Genomic DNA, 17912 nt, shown 5'->3' with positions numbered 1-17912 from the left:
CCGTCATGTGCTCCGTGTATATGTCTCTGGACCACCATGAGCTGTCTCATGAAGCTACACTTGGGCTTTTGCCAGCACAATTATATGGGGTGGGGTGGAAATCCCCTCCATAGCCATGCTGGCACCACTTTTAACTGTAGACAAGGCCTTAGGAAGAATCACTGTGGTGTGTCCTGCAGCCTGCTGTGTCCCTGCAGCACCTGGAGCAATGGGGGCCTGATCTCACTTGGGGTCCCCTAGGTGTCACCCTAATGCAAATAACAATGAACAGGCGCTGCAAAGTCCCTGCGCCCAGAGCTGACACTCCAGAGGTCCATCGCTGGCTGTCTGGGCAAGGCCAGCCTGGTTCGTACAGCGCCTAGCACAGGCGGGCCCCGGCCCCCCGCTGGGCGCTGCTGTAATGCAAACAAAGACCTAATCCCCCGCTGACAAGCCGGGCGGCGGGGAGGCTGCAGCCAGGCAGCGCCGTGGGCGAGCTCCGCGGTAGCTTGCGCGGCTCCCCAGCTTTGCAGGGGTCGCGGCGGCTTTGCCCCGCGGGTGCGGCGGAGCCGGCTGCGGGGCAATGCCCAGCGCCCTCCCCCAGCGCCGCTCGGACCCCGGCTCCGCGCCCGGCCCGGCGCTTTCCTGGCAGGCGGCGCCCCCGGGCGGTCCCACCCCTGGCGCGCAATTGGCCAGATGTGAGCGGAGGGGAGCGGCGGGGCCGGCCGAGCCGCAGCCAGTGTCGCGGGGCGCTGCGCGGGGCGCGCCGGGCCGGACGGGCGGCGGCGGCGGCAGGTCAGGAGGGATTTTCTGGGCGGCGCGGAGAGCCGGGGCTCGGGGCAGCTCGCGGCGCGGGGTTCGCGGGGAGCGGGCAGGCCGGGGCCCCGGGCTGCTGGGCGCGGCGAGGCGAGGCGAGGCGAGGCGGGCGCGGCTCTGGCAGCCGGCGAGCCCCGCGCCGAGCCCAGCCCTGCTTGCACAGGTGCAGCGGGGGCCGGGGACCCGCCGGTGCCTGACTTCGGGGACCGGTCCTGAGGCTGAGCAGGGCCAGGCGCCCCGAGGCGCTGCCCGGGGCGAGCGGCGCTGGCCGCTCTGGAGCCGCTGGGCTCCGCTCCCAGCCGGCCCCTGGCGGAGCCCCACGTGGGTCCGTGTCTGAGGTGTGGACGGGCCCCGGGGGGCTGGGAGCCTGTCCCCTGGCTCCGCGCTCAGACATCGGGGGCTCCGGGCTGCCCGCTCAATGGCCCCCGCTTGGAGCCTCCCTGACTAGCTTAGAAGCCGCCAAGGGGCTTTCCCGGGGGCTGCTTTGGTGAGCGCTGCGGCCGGGGCGCTGGAGCAGACTCCTGGCTCCATCCCCAAACCCCAGCTCCTGAGAGGAGCCCAGGGCTGGAGGTTTCTCCTCAGGGGCGCTGGAACAATTTTTATAGTGGGGTGCTGAGAGCCATTGAACCAAACTAAACTCTGTATATAATGGAAATGGCTTCAAGCCAGGGGATGCTGCGGCATCCCCCCACACCCCTAATTCCAGCGCCTATGTTCCTCCTTCCTTGCCTTTGCTTTGAATGGCTCGGTAATGCTAGCCACAGACCGGGGGTAGTCCCCAAAGAGCAGTCAGCTCTGCTCATGGGGAGCTCCCATCCCTGGCCATGGCTGTGTGGAGCGGGGCAGAGATGAGATCCTGTCTCACACCCAGTTCATAGGGTAGCTCGTTTATGTCCATGGGGCCTTCACACCACAGCGGTGGGCACTTTTGAAAGGCAGGGAGGAGGAAAGACAGGCAGATAGGTTCTGTCCAGGTTTCACGTGACTGACGTTCCTACGGTACCTTGTACAGAAGTGCCTCGCTGTGTCCAGATTAGCCACTCCATACATGAAGTACGGATGTCAATGAAATACTATCTTAGGCACCATATTTATCTATGGTTCATATAGAAATGCCCTCCCTGCCCTGGGCCAGTGGCTCTGTTAGATGCCTATTGGAATCTTGCCAGAAGGACCCTGTCAGTTGGAGCTCACTCTGGGGTTTGGCAGCTCTGAGTGGTTTTGCAGAGAAAGGTGGAAAGTGATCCAATGGCTGCAAGTTGAAGCTAGACAAAGTCAAAGTGGAAATAAACTGTACATTTTTAATGGGGAGAGTACTTAACCACTGGAACAATTTGCCAGGGGTTGTGGTGGATTCTCCATCACTGACCGTTTTTAGATCAAGACTGGACGTTATTCGAAAAGCTCGGTATTAGGAATTATTTCGGGGAAGTTCTGTGGCCTGCGCTATACACGCAGCCAGGCTAGATGATCAGTCATCTCTTCAGGGCTTAGGATCTATGAATGTATAAGTGTGGGAATTTGGCAAGGAGCGACTTGATCCCCAGCTTCCCATAACTGCCTAGGTTCCTGCAGCTACAGTCTGAACCTTCTGCTGCTCTGTCCTTTCTTGTCTGTCTGATGCAAACGATACCAGAAAAATGGATTATTTGCAAAGGCTGATGATTTTGTGTCCACTGTTATTAAGCAGTAATAAAAGGAACAAAGTGGAAAGACGGTGAGGGTAAGAATCTGTTCTTCTCCAGTTTTCTGGAAGACCATTTAAAAAGACTATAATGACACGGCTCTAGTGTAAGGGAATGTCCACTGGAAATACCCACCCCAGGAAGGGGGAGATCTTCCCATACTGAACCCAAATGCAAGGCTTGTTAGGTTAGACTTGTGGGGCCATATCCTCCAATGGTGTAACTCACTGTTGCTCTATTGAAGCTAAAGGAGCAATGCTGATTTACACTGTAAATCTGGCCGCTGTGTTTAAGGAAACGTATGTAGATTCCAAGAGGCAGAGGAATGGAACAGGCCAGACCCACTTTGAGAGTGAACCCTTTTAGATCCCACAAGGTATCTGGGTTGCAACCAAATTGCTCTGCTTTTCTGTATTGATTTTATCCTCTACAGAGGAGAGAGTTGTTATGGGCTGAATGGCCTCAGCTGTTATGGCTGAACCTGAATTCTGCAGGGTGGACAGGCCGCCATTTCCCCTGTACTAAAGCTCCAATCCTGTTGATTACCTCGTCACGCCATGAAGGGTCCCACTGAACCACCTCAGATTCACTTTCCCAGGATAATTGCTCTCCCTGGAGACACGCCAGCTGCCATAAGTGCATACACCTGCCATCGACACCGTTCTTAGTCAGAACGCACACAGCACTGGAGTTCTCAAGGCATTGTACGGACGGCTGCATGAGAGGTACCTGTGAGGTTCCCTACACGAGGTCTCAGATATTGCAGTGGTGTGGCCCATGTCGGTGGCTGCACAGTTCATTGGGCTAAGCCCTTCGTGCCTAATGAGGATACAGGTGGGGAGGGTGCACATCATAGCAAAGGAGAGATTCTCTCACAAAGGCAGGAGAGGTTAGCTAAGGTCCTCCCAGAGCTTTGGGAATGTGCTCAGTAATAGGAAGAGAGAACAAGGGCTTTTATTGTTGCCTGCAGTAGGTTTATTGCTGAAGCACAAACATGTTGTCTCGGACTGTGAAACAGCAGTTAATTTGCCCCACCCTTTCATAAGAATCCTAGGCCAACCACAGTATCAATTCATAACCACTGGGCCTGATTCTGAACCCCTTGCCCCCATTTGACACAGGTTGGACTCCATTGTTCTCAACGAGGCTGCTCCTGATTCTCCCCAGGGTTAGTGAGTTCTGACTCAAGCCTGGTTGTATGAAGTATAATTTAGCAGCAGGGCCATTCAGGGCTGCTGGCAATGCGTGGCTGTGGGGTTTGCTGGCACACTCTTTCTAGTGTCTGATGAAAACCTGCTTGCTGGAAAGCTGCAGCCTAGGAACCTGTTTGAACTTGTACAGTTGTTCCTGGTGGTAGAGTTAAATTATTGGGTATTAAACACAGTTGTAAAGTCTGATGAACGTTCATCCCCAAGGGAAAGAAAAAGGAAAATGAAAACATGGCTGGCAGTTTAGAGTTTATACTGTGTATACAGGCATACAGACACTACATGTGCCTGGAGACAGAAACACCCACATGTGTCAACCCAGCTTGGGTATGCAAACGTACCTGCATGCGTTCAAAGGAAGTGTGTGCACGTGCAAACGTATATGTGAACCCACGTAGTGATAACTGCAAGCACACCTTTAGACACGTGCCCTGCTGAACCGAGGCATTCTCAGATGAATACAAATACACATACATGTGCCCAGCCCACACATATACAAACGTGCAGGTTTTCACAGATTGTGTGCGCACATTCTGACTCAGGTAATGTAAATCACGAGTCATCCCGGCTGACAGTGTGCGTTTACTCTTTGTAAAATGTAACCATTTCATCTACAGACACTTTACTCCTGACTCTCCCACTGATCTCACGTAGCCTGGGTCACCTGCTGCAAGCCTGTTCATTTGTCTCCCGTCGGTGGGAGATGCTCACTGTGCTTTTGCTGTTGGATTGATTCAGGTTCAAGCCATTGTCTGTTTCGTTATATGTAGATTCCAGGAATTGACAGGAGCCTGCAGAGAGGGGGATGGATGGATGTCCCGTTTTACTGGACCATGTGCATACATAAAACTAAATAACTAGAAATGTTGGGCCAGATCCAAGCAGGTGTAAATCAGCATGCCACTTACACCAGCTGAAGATCTGGCCCAGGTGTCACAAGCTCAGGATGGTCCAACCATCCCTTTGCAGCAGAGCCTTTTTTGCATTAGTGTAGACAGGCCCACTGTCCTGCAGAAGGAAGAGGGTTAGATTGTGACGATGAGAACTCCATAAATCATTATTTCACCCTGGAATTAGATGACTGAGGGTATTCAAGCTTGCCTCCTTCCCTCCAGTCCTGACTTCAGTGAGTCAGACCAGCTACACCCCTTCCAATGTGGCTCTGGCTCCTGAATGCACTTTGGAATAGTTGAGAACCTTAACAAACATGCCTGGGATGTATATCCCTGGGTTGTCTTGGAGACGACATGTGGGCCTCTGAGACCACTCTTACCTTCCTGCTGTCAGTCAGACAAAGCAGGGAGCATTCCCCTGCAGACTGGTATGTGGTGTGTCAGGCTCACTGGTGGGTCCTGGAGAAGAGGTGAGAAGTGAGGTGCATGGAGAAGGCCATGTGTGGAACCAGCCTCTAAGATGGAACAAGAAACTACTGACAAATGAGCCTGTAACTTCAGCACCAGGTCCAGTGCTACCACAGCTGACAAGGCAATTGCTCAGGGAGGCGTTCGGGTCAGAGGTCTGGGCATGACGGAAGGACCTCTCTGCTGCACACTCAGCATGGTTACTGCTCTCCAGTGGAGTACGATGAATTCTATGGTGAGGGACACACAGGACGTTTCCAGATTACATCATGGGCCTCCAGGTCTGGGGAGTGCACTTTTAAGCCCCAACTAATTGCCGGCGTAAACGACCTTTACACACTTGGGCCCAGTGTTTCCAAGAGTGGCCACTGCTTTGGGGAGCCTAACCATGGAACTGTGCAGACACGAGTCAGAGAGCTTCTGGAGAGTGGCTTGATTCGCAGAGTGCACTGTAAGAGGTCCAGCGGGATGCATGTTTACAGCCAATGGAAGGGGAAGATGATGGCAGGAGAACACGAGGGAGGAAACAACTGTCTTGTGTGGAGGATGTGGTATCCTGGGAGAGTCAAAAGGACCATTCCTCTCCAAGATTCACAGAGGATAGTACGGGGCTGGCTCACCTGGCTGGGGCCTGGCACTCCCAGCCTTGCGCTGGCAGCTCTTGGTGAGGATTTCTGCCCGCTCACTGGAGAGGAAGCAGCCTGCTTGCTCAGTGGTTAACTCTGGAACAGCCTCAGTGCTGGATCTTCAGAGCTTATCTCCATGACCCAGCTCAAGGGGAAATGTGCTTTGCAAAGATAAATCAGCCTGGGGCTGCTCTGGGCACTGTCCCCCTCACGCTCTTGATGACCTCAATGATTTGGCAGAGAGCGAGGATCAGCTGGAGCCCACTTCTCGGTCACTTATCCCACTCGAAATCACCTAGAGAAGCATTCCCAGGTTCCCAGGAGCAGACTGTGCTGCTGCTGGGGGGAGCAAACATCAGAGTGACCTCTCTGGAAAGTGGCTTAAAGGAATTTGAAGCTTTTACAAAAGCCATATAACCCCACACCCCATCTGACAACACACTCCAGACTCCCCCCAAAACACACGGAGCCCACCCAGACCTGCTGCAGCCTGGAAAGCCAGATTATTCAGAGTTAAGTTTCCATCTATCACAATGTGCTGAAACATGAGACCGCCTCCTCTTCTCCCACCTGCCAGAGAACCTGCCACTCCATCCCTCAGACAGAGCCCCTGGCATGGCTCCTGTCCCATTGGAGTGGGACAGCCTTGGACCAAGGATGCCTGCTGATCCTGTTGAGCAGGACTGAGTGCTGCTCAGTTTTAAACCCATCCCTGGACCAGGAGTATAACACTGAGCTCGTGCCTTCACCTTTCCCTCCCACTCACCAGCCCTAGCACGGCTTTATCTCACCTGGTCCTGTGTCAAGCTGGTACCTACAGTTCTCTTCATCCCACTTGCCCAGCCCTGTGCTAAGCTGGGATCTACAGCTCCCATCCCACTGGACATTCTGTACGAGGTCTGTGCTGTCCCCCTGCCATGGCAGCCTCTTTCCGGTGGGCCCATGAGCTCGGAGCCTTCCTGCCGTTTAAGGATTCTGCCACTGAGCCTTGGGATGGCTGGTGACAGAGCCGTGGCCCTGCAGGACTCTCTGCTGAAATACGGGGTGTTTCAGCTCTCCCTACCGCACTCCTGGCCCTCCTTCGCAGAAGTGATTTCAGTTTAATCCTGCAGCTGGTGTGAGGCCCCCCCCTTCAAACGCTTTGTGCTGGCTCACGAACCTTCTGTTTGGACTTACGTTCCACTGGCTATCTGAACTGTGGGTTCTTTAATGCAACTGTGGTGTTGTTTGATGGAATCCTGAATGGTGTGATGCGATCAGAGTTGTTATCTGGTTGTTATGTAGCAAGAGCAAAGTGTGTGTGTGTGTGTGTGTGTGTGTGTGTGTGTGTGTGTGTGCACACGTACATACCATTGACCCCTGCTGGGCTTGGACATACACTGGGCTAGCTTACCAAGAGGATACATACAGGCTCTCATGCTGCTCTCAGCTGGTGTCTCCTGTCTGCATGTGTTTAATGCACAGTGAGATCTAGGTGCTAGTGGAGATTGTCCTGTGGCACGTGATGGAGAGCAGAGAACCCTGCATTCTACTCCCTAGGCTGCCTGGGTGCAGCTTAGCTTGCAGCCTTGGTGTATGCATGCTTGCAGGCAGCCACAGTGATTCTGTCTCACTTACTGAAGGAGGGAGAGGGATGCTTGGAAACCTAGAGAGAGAAACGATGGACAAGCAGGCAGAAGGAGAAGGATGAGAGGCTGAAAGAGAAGGCAAAAAGCCATCAACCACGGACCCAGCAGCCCAGCCAAGGGCACGGTCACTATTATGTATTATTTATTTGCACTATGCTGGAGTCTCGAGATTCCAGCTGAACTCAAGGACCTTCTTGTGCTAAGCCCTGTACACACACAGTGAGAGAGAGCACCTGCCCCGGTGTGTTTATAGTCCAACTAGAGACTACCCAGCAGAGTCGAATGGAACCAGTCCCAGTATGGCTGATCCCAAATGTTCAAGAACCAGGAGTCAGGCCCTCAAATATGAGAGTGGCTTTGACATCATGAGATTTTTAAAGATTTTTTTTCTTTTTAGCTTTCTGAGCTTTTAGGTTGCACTGTCTAGGGTCACATGTCCAACTTTACTCCACAGCCAGGAGGGCTAGAAATGTTTTTCATAAATATAAGCTGAGCTTTGCCTGTATTCACCTGGCTCCAGGAGCTGGGGCTTTGCCCCAATATCACGGCACTCGTGATAAAATTGTGAGAGTTGGCAGCACTGCAGTCTGTTTCTGCTAGACAGAAGGTGTGGTGGGGCCAATGTTCCAGGGCCTTGGCCCTCAGCTGACAACAGTAAATCTTCTCAGTCAGGGTTTTGAACAGAGACTCTGAGAACAGCTTCCTTCAGCCTGGCGCCTACCTGATCTTAGTCAAAAAAGGACAATGGGTGGCTTTGTGCAGCCAAGGTTTGGACCTGGCAAGAAACCAATACAAACCAGTAGGGCAGGAGGCAGGCAGGGTGTCAGTTCACACAGTTTCTATGAATGATCCTGGTTAGGTCTTCGTTCTGCTCCAGGAGTTAAGGCTTTTACTGCCATCCCCTGGATGGGCCCGGTGCATCTCACCACACATAGTTATGAGTAATGGCCAGTCTTTTCCTTGCAACCCCAACTTGGGAGCCAGCTCCATCTTGGATAGCAACATGGCTGCATTTCAGGGTGGGCTCAGTCCTTCATGTACGGTAACAGGCAATCAGGTGACGTTCTAAGTGCTTTGGGATCCTTGAGGATAAGACTGTGTCAGGGCAGCGAGCAAGAGACCAGGCAAGGCAGATGCTGAGGGAGCTGGAGTGGAGGAGAAGGTCTCATTGAGGTCAGTGCCTTCCACATGTAGCTTGATTCTGCAGCTGTGCATGTGGCCACAAGATTCTCCTTATCTTCAAGTGTCTGCAGTAAAGCCGCTCGCTGCCCTGTCAATTCCCACAAATGCTCTCGCCTCCTCTGACTCCCTCCTCTCCACCCTGTGCTCTTCTCCTGGGACGCTCTCCTCCTTTCCCCTTAGAAGGTCTGCACATGGGCAAAGGGCCTGCAAGGTCTCCTAGAGCATGGCTCCACATTTATTTCTGTCCCTTGGGCAAGGGCTCCTCCCCTGTCCCCTCAGCTGGACACAGGACCTCTCCAGCTGCAGACCTGCCATGGGCTGAGGAGGAGAGTTCTCTGTTCCTGCCACAGCTGCGGAAGGTTTCTGTGAGGCTGTACAAATCCGGGGGGGGTGCCATATAAAAGTGGGAGCCTGCTGCATAACTTAGGTGCAGTGTGCTGCAAAGGATTTGGGACCTCACTTGTGGCCATTAAAAACACAGCAAGGAACATTCAGAGAAATAAAGACAGAGAACCGGGCCGGGTCTGTCCACAGTGCTTTGTGCCAGTGTCACTCGACTGACTTGGAATCAGGCCCCAGGAGCCCCCAGATTCCTCCACACACCTGCTGCTTACCAGGCGAGAAATGCAGAGTCTGTGTCCAGGCTCTGTTCCACTTGCACATTCCCCAGTCTTGGCTCCCTGGACATTTCCTGACATTGTACGTGGTTTGGGAATGTGACTCACAGTGGATGTGTTTATGGGAGCTGGGCTGCATTGAATTCTCCGCTGCCTGGCCCAGGAGGGTTTGCAGCGATGCCGTATGGAGCTGGCCCTGCTTCCTGAGCTTTGCACAGACGGCCACAGAGTGTTTTCATTTTTATAGCCAAGGCCAACTGCTCAAGAACAGTCCAGCCCTTTGAACTCATGGGGGGACGGACTGGAAAATCAGGGGGAGGTCCATGAACTGTCCCCACAAAGGCCAGAGAAGGGCAGCACAGTCCCAGAGCTAGTGACTGCTTGGGCAGCTGATGAGCCCTGTCGTTCCCCATCTAAACATCCGAAATGAGGAGAAAGAGCCGAGCAAAGCACGTGCTTGTGTCTGGGGGAGCCGGGGGCTCCGTTTCCACCCCTGCATTTAAAAATAACAGCACAGCTTCCTCTCTAGCAGGGTCCATGGGAAGTGCCAAAGAAGGGCTTGGAGGTGACTTAGTGCTGTTGTGTGAGAAACCCCGGAGCAGCAGGAAACTGGAGAACAGACCTGCCCAGCATTCGTGGTGATTTCTAGAGAGGAGACGTGCTGAGAGCTAAGGCCAGGAAACTCTTCCAAACCAGGGGTGTTTGTTCAGATGCAGCAGGGGTGGTGGGAAGGGCCAGTGTGTGTGCGCTGAAAGATGAAGGGCCAGATTTTCAAATTCTCATCTCTTGTGTAGGCACCTGAAGACCTGGATGCTAAGCCTTGGAAAGCGTAGCCTAGAACTCCTCCCAGGTGAGAAGGAAGTCTCTGAAATGAGCGAACCCCTTATATCCCCCCATGCCGATTGAGGCACGGTTCGGTGGCATCCCCTTCCAGTCTATTGTGATGGTGAGAGGCGCTGGTGAGCATGCAGCGACCTCTGTGCTAAGGAGTGACCCGGCGAGGCCTCTCAGCAGGGCCCTGGTTCTCCTCTTGCTTCTGCAGGGCTAAATGGGGAGTAACTCTGCTGAAGTCAGTTGTGTTCCCCAGTGGGAGTGAGGGACTGAGCCACCTGAGTTACACAAAGAATGAGTCACTGGGCTGGCACTCAGGAGACATGGGTTCTAATCCTGGCTCTGCCATTGGCCTTGGGCTTGACTGGTGCACTCACTGGCTCTGCTGCCCATCCTGCTGTGTAAACTAGACTGGTCACTGGGGCAGGGATTGTACCATGCAGTGGGGACTGGCTGCTACTGAAACAGAGCTCGAGGATAATAAGGGGAGGTGCCGGGCTGGGCGCGGTCACCCCTCCTCAGAAAAGGCAGCTGCGCGGTGGAGAGGGACTTCGCCAGAGCTACTGTCCTGGTTCCATTTTCTTGGCCGTGCTGGTTAATGTTTCACTGGGGCAGCCGATGCCACGTGTCTGACACATGGATCACTGCTCTCCCTGGGGAGGAATCACTCTTTGCAGACAGGCTTGATTGGATTCAGGACTGGAGAGGATGGGGGTCTCTGCCCCAGGTACCGTGCCCACCTGCTGAAATGGCTGGTAGAGGGGCTAGGATCCTGCCTCAGTGACATCTGGCCCCCTTTGGTTTCAGCTCTGTGCACTCTTACTCTGGATTGTTCCTGAATGTGTCATCCAGTCAAAGAAAGGAGCAAACTAAAGAACGGTGGGCCTGGGTTAACACTGCTGCCTCTACAGTGTGATATGGCTATTGCAGATCATAGAATAATAGACTATCAGGGTTGGAAGGGACCTCAGGAGGTCATCTAGTCCAACCCCTTGCTCAAAGCAGGACCAGTCCCCAAATCATCCCAGCCAGGGCTTTGTAAAGCCTGACCTTAAAAACTTCTAGGGAAGGAGATTCCACCACCTCCCTAGGTAACACATTCCAGTGTTTCACTACTCTCCTAGTGAAAAAGTTTTTCCTAATATCCAACCTAAACTTCCCCCACTGCAACTTGAGACCATTACTCCTTGTTCTGTCATCAGTTATGACTGAGAACAGTCTAGATCCATCCTCTTTGGAACCCCCTTTCACGTAGTTGAAAGCAGCTATCAAATCCCTCCTCGTTCTTCTCTTCTGCAGACTAAACAATCCCAGTTCATAGAATCATAGAATATAAGGGTTGGAAGGGACCCCAGAAGGTCATCTAGTCCAACCCCCTGCTCGAAGCAGGACCAATTCCCAGTTAAATCATCCCAGCCAGGGCTTTGTCAAGCCTGACCTTAAAAACCTCTAAGGAAGGAGATTCTACCACCTCCCTAGGTAACGCATTCCAGTGTTTCACCACCCTCTTAGTGAAAAAGTTTTTCCTAATATCCAATCTAAACCTCCCCCACTGCAACTTGAGACCATTACTCCTCGTTCTGTCATCTGATACCATTGAGAACAGTCTAGAGCCATCCTCTTTGGAACCCCCTTTCAGGTAGTTGAAAGCAGCTATCAAATCCCCCCTCATTCTTCTCTTCTGCAGGCTAAACAATCCCAGTTCCCTCAGCCTCTCTTCATAAGTCATGTGTTCCAGTCCCCTAATCATTTTTGTTGCCCTCCTCTGGACTCTTTCCAATTTTTCCACATCCTTCCTGTAGTGTGGGGCCCAAAACTGGACACAGTACTCCAGATGAGGCCTCACCAATGTCGAATAGAGGGGAACGATCACCTCCCTCGATCTGCTGGCAATGCCCCGACATATACATCCCAAAATGCCATTGGCCTTCTTGGCAACAAGGGCACACTGTTGACTCATATCCAGCTTCTCGTCCACTGTCACCCCTAGGTCCTTTTCCGCAGAACTGCTGCCTAGCCATTCGGTCCCTAGTCTGTAGCGGTGCATTGGATTCTTCCGTCCTAAGTGCAGGACTCTGCACTTGTCCTTGTTGAACCTCATCAGATTTCTTTTGGCCCAATCCTCCAATTTGTCTAGGTCCCTCTGTATCCTATCCCTGCCCTCCAGCGTATCTACCACTCCTCCTAGTTTAGTATCATCCGCAAATTTGCTAAGAGTGCAATCCACACCATCCTCCAGATCATTTATGAAGATATTGAACAAAACCGGCCCCAGGACTGACCCTTGGGGCACTCCACTTGATACTGGCTGTCAACTAGACATGGAGCCATTGATCACTACCCGCTGAGCCCGACAATCTAGCCAACTTTCTACCCATCTTCTCATCCATTCATCCTGCCCATACTTCTTTAACTTGCTGGCAAGAATATTGTGGGAGACTGTGTCAAAAGCTTTGCTAAAGTCAAGGAACAACACATCCACTGCTTTCCCCTCAACCACAGAGCCAGTTATCTCGTCATAGAAGGCAATTAGATTAGTCAAGCATGACTTGCCCTTGGTGAATCCATGCTGACTGTTCCTGATCACTTTCCTCTCGTGTAAGTGCTTCAGGATTGAGTCCTTGAGGACCTGCTCCATGATTTTTCCAGGGACTGAGGTGAGGCTGACTGGTCTGTAGTTCCCAGGATCCTCCTCCTTCCCTTTTTTAAAGATGGGCACTACGTTAGCCTTTTTCAAGTCGTCCGGGACTTCCCCCGATCGTCAGGAGTTTTCAAAGATAATGGCCAATGGCTCTGCAATCACAGCCGCCAATTCCTTTAGCACTCTCGGATGCAGCGCATCCGGCCCCATGGACTTGTGCTTGTCCAGCTTTTCTAAATAGTCCCGAACCACTTCTTTCTCCATAGAGGGCTGGTCACCTCCTCCCCATGCTGTGCTGCCCAGTGCAGTAGTTTGGGAGCTGACCTTGTTCGTGAAGACAGAGGCAAAAAAAGCATTGAGTACATTAGCTTTTTCCACATCCTGTGTCACTAGGTTGCCTCCGTCATTCAGTAAGGGGCCTACATTTTCCTTGTCTTTCTTCTTGTTGCTAACATACCTGAAGAAACCCTTCTTGTTACTCTTAACATCTCTTGCTAGCTGCAACTCCAGGTGTGATTTGGCCTTCCTGTATCCCCCAGAACTATGGGGAGGTGATGCTGCCCAGTGGGTAGATCACTGATTGAGACTTGCGAGACCTGAAATTCTGTTTGCAGCTTTGCCACTCTAAATGACCTGCTAAATGACACTGGGCAAGTGACTTCACCACTGTGTGCCTCAGTTTCCCCATCTGTTACAAACTGACTTGTTTGTAAATTGCTTTGAGATTCTCTGATGAAAAGAGCAAGGTTTTATGATTAGATATACCTCGCTTCCTAGCACATTAGCAGCCACTAAGACCATTCTCACTATCTCCATTTTAAATAGATCTAATCAACTGGTGAAAACCCCTAATGCAAACAGGCTTAAACCAGCTAAACCCTCAGTTCAATTGGTTTAGCTTCATTCAGTAATTTACCCATGCAAGCCAAAGCAATTTAAGAAAGGGTTAAACCTGTCCAAGGGCATCTACATGAGGAGCATGCACTGGTTTAACTAGATTAGTTTTAAAAGATGTAGTTTAACCTTTGCAACTTTTCTACTATAGACAAGCCCTTAGTGACCTAACCAAGAATAGTAACCAGTGTGAGGCCTAAAAAATATGCTTTAGTTCAGTGGTTTTCAGCCTGTGGTCCATGGACCTCTGGGGGGCCAGAAGCTAAGGGCATCGCTACACTTGCAGATGTAGAGCACTTTGAGCTAAACCAGCCTTCGTAGAGCACGCTGACAGCTTCAAGCGCACTGGCGTGGCCACAGTTGCGGCACTTGCAGTGGCATTGGGAGCAGTGCATTATGGGCAGCTATCCCAGCATGCAAGTGGCTGCAACGTGCTTTTCAAATGGGGGGGTGGAGTGTGACAGGGAGTGTGTTGTGTGTATGTGGGGGGAGAGAGAGTGGGTTTTTGGGGGGCTGAGAGCATGTCAGCATGCTGTCTTGTAAGTTCAGACAGCAGCAGACCCTCCACCCTGCCTCTCTCTCTCTCATGCAGCATTCCACAGTAATGGTTGCTTTGTCCCGGAGCAGATAAGCAGCTGGCTGTCAGAAACAGAGCTTTCAACGGGCATTTCCGCGTTCCTACAGCCGATTCCAAAGAATGATAAGAGTGGCTTGACTTGACTTAAGGGGATTATGGGATGTTTCCGGAGGCTGATCAGGGCGCAGTAATGCAACACCTCGTTCACACTGGCGCCACAGCGTTCCAGCGGGGGCGCAGCAAACGTTATTCCACCCGCCAGGTGGAGACCAGCAGCGCTGTAGCCATGGAGTCAGAGCGCTCCACGTGCCTTGCCAGTGTGAACGGGTCGTGAGCTAGGGTGCCCGGGGCTCCTTTATTGCACTGTAACTCGCAAGTGTAGCCAAGCCCAAAGTCTAAGATTTCCAAAGGGGTCACACCTCCATTCGAAAATTTGTAGGGGTCCGCAAATGAAAAAAGGTTGGAAACCACTGGGGTAGTTCAAAAGGGTCTTATCTGGGGGACGTTCTCTGGTCCAGGTTATGCAGGAGGTCAGACCAGATAATCACAATGGTCTCTTCTCGCTTTATTGTCTATGAAAGTGGCTGAGATGCTGAACTGCTCTTCAGCAAGAGAAATATTGGAGAGACGTTTGGCCAACGAGGTAAGTAATGAGGACCTGGTAAGAGAGAGAGAAAGCACAGAACATCCAGAGAATGATAACTCATTCAAATCCATCTTGATTGTCTGATCCAGAAGATGTGTATCCCAGAACAATGAGGGAATGCGCTAAGAAATGTGGTACTGTACCACTGACGACTGAAAAGTCATGGAATACCACGGAGCTACCAGGAGACTGGAAAGAGCAAACGTGGTTCTGATTTTCAAAAGAAGTCAGATGAGTGATCCTGGTTCTGAGGTCTTGGGAATTTTCTGTAACATTTTCATGAATCCTATGCGTGCCTCAGTTTCCCCTATATGCTGTACTGTTATCCAGTGGGTGGGACAGAACTGCTTGTTCTCGGGGCAGGCTAAGAGACATAGGTATGACATAGGTATATATATATTCCTTATATATCCCAACTTCTCTGAGCCTGGATGGGTCATTGGAAAAAGACTGGCTGAGGCCAACCCCATATCAGTGGAAAATCTCTGAAGACAATGACAAAGCCAGTCACCAGGACACTGACACCAAGCAATCATGGGGGAGGGGGATCTCCCCACCTCTCATCAGGGAAGCTTGAGAACAAAGGACTGGGAGGGCTGAGGTGGGGGCATCAGAGCTGGCTGCTGGAAGTAGTCAGGGCTCTCAACTGATAGACAGACAGACAGAGTTTGAACAGTGGGGTTCACTGCAGCTTGGCTGGGCTCTGGGCTGACCGGGATGGTCTCTGTTTGGACCTTCACTTCTCTGCTAAGCTAAGGACTCACCGTGCAGCCTTCCAGGTAATGAAAAATCCCGACTGTTTTGACAGCGCTGTGTGTGTGTCACTGCGAATGCTTGGTGAGGTGCAGTAATGCCTGCAGAGTGCACACATCTCACCCGGTCTCAGCTGGACTCGCTGAACAGAGCTCAGGGGGTGACGCAGGAGGGCTGAAGTCCCACAGGTCCAGTCTCAGGAGGGGGTGGCGTGGCTCACTCTGGAGGAAGAGTGACGCCCCTGGGGGTCTGCCACACTGAAGGGTTCCTCCTAGAGACTGTTCCAAAGCTGGGGTCGTAGCCCCAATCCTGTGGATCTGTGACACAGGCCATGATCTTCCAGTCAATTTAACTTCTCCCCAGGGTTGATCGACACATAACAGTGGTATCAGTTTACACCAGCTGGAGTAAACACAACAAGGCTGCCCTCACCGTGTCTGTGGCACCTTGAGGCTACAGCAATTCTGCCAGTCTAGCACCCGATTTCTGCTAGCAACTACCTGGGTAGCTAGGAGAGGGGACCAGGAATCCACCTCCCCCGCGCACCTCTGCACAGGGGCTGACCAGAATCTCCTTTGGGAATGTCGCCATGCAACAGGGGCAGGGAGGGACTGGGTCACAGCAGCAGAGTGATGCAGGGGGGGCTAGGGTACCTTGCTCATCTGGAGCTTGGCTCCAAGAAGAACAGACTGCTAGGAGTCCTCCTGGCAGCTTCATGTGCAGTGCAGTCTCTGACGTGCCAGGACTCCTTGCCCGTGACTGTAAGTGCTGTGAGATGGGACTGGACTCTAGGAGAAGTCCACTCTCCATGGCTGGCAGATGACATGGATGCAAGTTCTGGCTGGAGGGCGGGAGGGAGGACAGGGCAGCTGGGATATTTTCAAAGGCAGAGTGGCTGAGCCCTGGATTGTCTCCCAGACAGTTTGTTTGAAGGCTGAAGCTCAGGAAGTCTGGGATGGAGTGCGGAAGGTTTTTCCTGGCATGCTCCCCGCACAGGATAGAGCCAGGTTTCCCAGCGGATGGGAGCTGCTCCACTGTTTCCCTTCTCTCAGGAAGCAGGGTAATTAATTGTGATGCAAGAGATGGCTACATAGCTGTTGGTCTGTCACTGTCCCTTTTCCTCTGGTCTGATTTATTCTGTGTGTGAAACCCCACGGGAGGGTTAGCCTGCCCTGGAGTCTGCTGGAGGAAGAAGTGTTAAGATCTAAGTAGAAGGATGTTAGTGATTTCCCAGCATGCTCTGATGCTTTTAGACTGTAGAAAGAGGGAAACTTTCAAAAGCACCTAAGGAAACTGTGCTCCTAAATCCCTTTGGCCTTTGATGGCATTTGTGCTCCTAAATACCTAAGATGCTTTTGAAAATCACCCCAAAGAGGTTTAAAGCAGGTGTTTCTCTAAAGGCCCGTATGTGGCCAGGTTACTAACAGAAGCACTCGCTCACCATGCCGAGGAGTGCAGTAAAAATGCCTGGAGAGACAGACAGACGTGCCCTTTGGAGGGCAGGGAGCATGGGAACACCAGATGAAGACAACCAGTAAAAAATACAGGGTCATGCTCTGCTTGGAGCCTCAGGGGATGGGGTAGCCCCTTAGGGAGATAGTTACTGCTGCGAGTTTCTCTGCTTGGCCCCAGCACAAGTTAGAGCAACCTGGGAGCTGCTCTAATGCGTGCTGGCCAGTAGTGGTCCCTGAAGAACCATCCACCAAGCTGCGCAAAGCTGGATTGTGATATGCTCCAGCCACTCCTCCTCTCCTCCTGCACCAGGGGCTGCTGGGAGGGAAGCTTAAGAGCTGGCTCTGTCAGCTGGCTCTGTCTGCCTGGCCTCTGAGAGTCAAGCTGGGCCCTCCCAGCCTTCATGTCATCACCAGTAACAGAGATTCTGCAGCCAAGCTAGGCCCCTGGTGACACCTGTGCAATCCCTTTGATGTGGATGGATTTGCACAGGTCAGCAAGTGGAACGTAATAAGCCCGTCGCCGGTTGATTTGTTATTAGCTTGGATTTGTAAGAAGCCCTGAAGTCGGGTGATTGCCCCATGCAGGAATAGAGCCCCGCTCGTTCCCCCAGAGCTGGCTTGGCAGAGCTAGCAGGGGTAAGAAGCAGCACACACTTGTTTTGGTCACTCAGGTCGGTGGATGTGGCCCATAGGTGTGGGGAGGCAGCCTTCTGGGGTTATTTTAAGGAGTCACTGTTCAGAGAAGAGCAGCATTTAGTGATGAGTTAGATCACAGGATCTGCTTCATGGGGCCAGAAGACAGACAGAGGGGGAAGGAGCTGCCTGCTTCCCTCCACCCTGAACGTGCTGTCTTGACCTGGAAGCTGTCACGCTGGAGTCGGTGGAGTTCCTCAGCCTTCCTGCACTGCCTTGCTCAGGCTGAACGTCTCCAGGACACAGATTTCCTTGCTTGGAGCAGCTTCCTCTCTGGGATGTTTTCTAAAGGCTGCTGGCTGCATGGAGATGCTGCTGTCC

General features: G+C 52.5%; 1 protein-coding gene across 3 annotated transcripts in view; it reads left to right on the top strand.

The window, feature by feature from the left end:
• Window positions 1–698: 698 nt before the first annotated feature.
• The window catches only part of KANK3 (KN motif and ankyrin repeat domains 3), a 55373-nt gene continuing 38159 nt past the window's right edge, over window positions 699–17912 (top strand). For 2 of the 3 annotated variants that reach the window (XM_048831138.2, XM_048831135.2), the window contains exon 1: window positions 714–774. The gene's annotated coding sequence lies outside the window, so the exon portion shown is untranslated. Of the gene's footprint in view, window positions 775–17912 lie in introns of all 3 variants that reach the window. The other variant, XM_048831137.2, reaches the window with a different exon arrangement.

Source organism: Caretta caretta, chromosome 25 (genome assembly GCF_965140235.1).
Source record: "Caretta caretta isolate rCarCar2 chromosome 25, rCarCar1.hap1, whole genome shotgun sequence".
Taxonomy (NCBI): Eukaryota; Metazoa; Chordata; order Testudines; family Cheloniidae; genus Caretta; species Caretta caretta.
This window is presented reverse-complemented; position numbering and strand designations above follow the sequence as displayed.